At 42.8% G+C, this 3,878-nt stretch overlaps 2 long non-coding RNA genes across 2 annotated transcripts in view; one reads left to right on the top strand and one right to left on the bottom strand.

Annotated features, from left to right (window-relative positions):
- Positions 1-2,377: 2,377 nt before the first annotated feature.
- The window catches only part of LOC106146886, a 7,935-nt gene continuing 6,434 nt past the window's right edge, over positions 2,378-3,878 (bottom strand). Inside the window, exon 3 of the long non-coding RNA XR_001231504.1 lies at positions 2,378-2,448. This is a non-coding gene — a long non-coding RNA (uncharacterized LOC106146886). The remainder of the gene's footprint in view (positions 2,449-3,878) is intronic.
- LOC106146884 overlaps positions 3,256-3,878 on the top strand; it is a 9,390-nt gene continuing 8,767 nt past the window's right edge. Inside the window, exon 1 of the long non-coding RNA XR_001231503.1 lies at positions 3,256-3,830. This is a non-coding gene — a long non-coding RNA (uncharacterized LOC106146884). The remainder of the gene's footprint in view (positions 3,831-3,878) is intronic.

Below are 3,878 nucleotides of genomic sequence, written 5' to 3'. Positions count from 1 at the left end.
CTAAGTGTTTCTTCTGACAACTGAAGTCCACAGTACCAACAACAACAAAAACGCAGTTCAATCTCCCATATCGAAAGGTAGACATGAATTTGGTGTTAAAGACAGAGCTGAAAGGACATGACCAAACAGAATGTGTGGAATTCAAAATGAACACAGCGTGATGAGGCTGTCTGGGGACCCTTTTAGCGTCTTGCTGGAAATTCAGCTCTTTCTGCAGTGTACATCTGAAAGGAGGATCTGAAGAAATGCTTTGTTAAATTCCTTCCTCATCATCTTTCCTTTAGCTAGCTGTGGACTATTTATGGCTCACTCTTGTCCCACGTTCTTCCACCCGTTAGCCCTACTGCCAGCCCTCTGGAGGTGGGCATGTAGCACCCTCCTTTAGCCAGGCGCTGTTCCTCATCACCACTTCCAGTCAGCAACTCCGCCCTCTCTACTCCCTTACTTAGAAGCCTCCACTGTCTCTTCACCATCCCTAAAAGTGAGTGATTCCCAGACTTCGTTTGGCTACACATGCTTATCCATGTAGCAAAACTTTCCCTCTCTTACATGATATGTACACACACATGCATGTAATAAATTACATATGTAATTTATTTTAACATTATTCGCTTGCTATTATATTTTATATAAATTATAAAGATTTACCAAAATGGGAAGTTAAGAGGATGAGCTACAAAAAGAGTAAGAATAGAATTTGTCATATTTCTTCTCTGCACTTCCTGTACGTGCCACTTTGGAAACCAATAGTCTATAGGGTAAAATCAGGTTCTGCAAAACCATAGTCTTCAAACTGGGATCTAAGTCTCCTGAATACTTAAGGAGCTCAGTTTGCAGAGTCACCTCTGCCTGAGAACAGCTTGAACGGAGCTGATTTCTCTTTTCTACCCACTCCTTGCAATTGCTCTTAGCTTTCCCAACAGGTTATCCCTCAGCCGTCTTGAACTGTATATGTGCTTCTATGCCACACAAATGCACCCTGCTGTAGGAAAATCTCTTGCGAGCAAATAGAGAAATATCAAGAGGGGTGTGCTGTTTCATCCACTTAACAAACTCAATGCAAGCCTCTAACGGGATGGCTAGCTATCGTAGAATTTCAAGTCACAGGAAAGAAAGTGGAAGGCCTTCTAGTATTACAATTCTCTTTTTTTTAGTTGAAAAAATAAAGCTCAACTTTTTCTAATAGAATAATGAGTTTAACTGATTTGTCTGTGGGGACAGGTTTTGCCAGTTAGGTGATATTTTCTATAAATGGGATGAGCTGGGTCTGTGGATCCAAGCATTTTATTTTTCTTGCTATGCTGCCTGGGCTGGCCCTGACCTCCTAGACTCAAGCAATCTTCCCACCTCTAACCCCAAGTCGCTGGGATTACAGGTGCATGACCCTGTGTCCAGCTTCAGAGTCAGGATTTCAACCATGAGGGACATGCTAACTTAGTTATAGGGTCCAGATAGAAACTTCTTCCACAACCTGTTTCATGCTTTTTATTATTTATTTATTTATTTATTTTTTATCTTTTTGAGACAGGGTCTTGCTGTGCAGTTCAGGCTGGCCTTGAACTCACTTTGTAGCCCAGGCTGGTCTCAAACTCACAACGATCCTCCTGCCTCAGCCTCCCACGTGCTGGGATCACAGGCGTTCGCCACCATTCCCAGCTTGTTTCATGCTTTTTAGAGAATAATAAGCATAGAACAAGCTAAAAGTCAAGGGAGAGATCATCTCTCAAAAAATTTTCCCTTGCTTTTTGCCAAACACAAATATTTGAACCCTGCACTCAAGTGCTGTAGGAATAAGTAGCCTTTTTACACTGGGCTCACAGAAACAGTAATGAATGTTCTAGGAAGGCCTGTGAGCAAAGTAGCAGGTAGTTTGGGTATGTAGCTCTGTTTTGAGGGTGAAGCTCCCTATAGGCAAACAAGTTAATGAAGTAAGCAGAGCCAAGAGGAGGAAACATTCCACTTAAAGGAACTGCCTCAGGCCTCAGGGGAGAGGGATCTAGGAGGGCTTGAGGCATCCAGTGCCTGCAGCTCCCGCTCGGTGCCTATCCCTGTCCTGAGCCAGCAGCCGAAAGCCCTGCACCGAGGGATGCTCAGCCTTCTACTTAAGCCCACATTTGGTGCTGATTTCATACCAAGCTACTTATTCATGCAAGATTCCTCTACAAACACAATGATAGAAGCAAGATATGATAGACAGGGCATCAGCCATCAAAGATCTCCTGTAGTAGTCACAATCTGGAGCCCCATAATGATCTGTTCATTCAAAATAGAAAACAAAATAGAAAGGAAGGAAAGAAAGAAAGAAAGAAAGAAAGAAAAGAAAAAAAAGAAAGAAAAAGAAAACACACTTAGTCTTCTAGTTCTGTAATACCATTTACCCATTCACTGCAGTAGTGGACTTTTCTTTCTCATGTTTTCTCGGTTGTCTGAGCATCTTCTTTAGCTTTCCTATGGAAGATTAAGTTGTTTCATTTGTTTGTCTTTTTAGACAGGGTCTCACTATGCAGCCTAGGCTCTGAACTCTAGTTCCTCCTGCCTTAACCTCCAGACTGCTAGGATTACAGGCATGAACCACCATGCCTTCTCTATGGTAATAGAATGTAACAGGTCTCATAAAGCTGCTTTGGGAAAACCACTACAAGCTCATCCCTGAACACAAAAGTTCCCTTTTGTTAGACCTGATGAGACCATCTCAAAATAAAAAGGATTGGGGACATAGCTCAGTGTGAAGGTCATGGGTTCAATCCCGTGTACCAGCAAAAAAAAAAAAAAAAAAAAAGTAATTATCAAGCTCTGCGGAGTGAGAACTGTTTGATAATATGTTTCCATTACAAATACTTCTATCAGTAATACCATATTTTCTCAGATGGGTGGGCCAACTCTAATCTGCTGTAACATTCTGCTTTCCGCCAATTCCCCAAGAGTAAAAGCTCCAGTAAAATTTGCAGCAATGGTGAATGCAGCCTCACCATGAAGTACTATATGTATATAAATGTGTTCACAAATGAATTTAGACCCTTGGTGGCAAGGGTCTCCTAAATAGAAAAATCTTCCACTGAATCAAAACTGACTTAAGAGTTTGGAAAATGGTAGCAGGCTTAATAATCTTGTATCAAGCACCACCAAGGCCACATTTTAACACCTCCCAACTCTCAGATTAATTTTATTTTTGTCATCCTCTTCACCTCTGAAATTCTTCCATTCAGCAAAATCAGTTCCATTTAGGAGAACAAGTACACTCTGACTTCTGTCCCTGATATCTTGTGTGCCGTGACAGAAAACAGCTCTAATTTTCAGCCCTGCGCCGGAGACCCTGTCGGTGTAATGAAACTACGCCTCTTTGCCTCGAGAATCTCCAGGCTTTCCTGAGACCAGAGCTGTAATCAATGCCGGTTCTTTCATGTTCGAGGACTCCTAACACGGACCCCATTTTCCAGTACAGGGTCGGTTTAGTCTCTTTATAGAAAAGCAGGCTGTGCGAACGCTGCCTGGGTGCCCGCGCTTTTCCCGGGCCAAAGGCCGGGCCTTGACCCACGCCCATCTCCCTGCAGCAGGCCTTGCAGTGCGCCGGGGCGTCCAGCAGATGGCGCCACAGTTGAATTTTCCCGCGCTGTTGTCTGGCTGCGGGAAGCCTCGAAAAACCAGGAAGGGGATTTTTTTTTTAAAGTATTCTGATTTTCAATGCATATCACCTTATTTGCCTTGTCAGAGGCACTTTTTATTGACATTAGTTGAACTTCACTTGAGATCTCTTAAAAAAGTCATGGATTACGGAACTTGAAATGCTTTTCTTTTGTTAAAGCTTCCAGTCTTTCAAAAACCTCCAAGAGGTAAGTTTTCAAATACCACTGACTGCCGCCAGCGCGGCCGTTCAGAAA

Source organism: Chinchilla lanigera, unplaced genomic scaffold (assembly GCF_000276665.1).
Source record: "Chinchilla lanigera isolate Chin_1 unplaced genomic scaffold, ChiLan1.0 scaffold00099, whole genome shotgun sequence".
Taxonomy (NCBI): domain Eukaryota; kingdom Metazoa; phylum Chordata; class Mammalia; order Rodentia; family Chinchillidae; genus Chinchilla; species Chinchilla lanigera.
The sequence above is the reverse complement of the archived record's forward strand: the minus strand, read 5'-3'. Positions and strand labels throughout refer to the sequence as shown.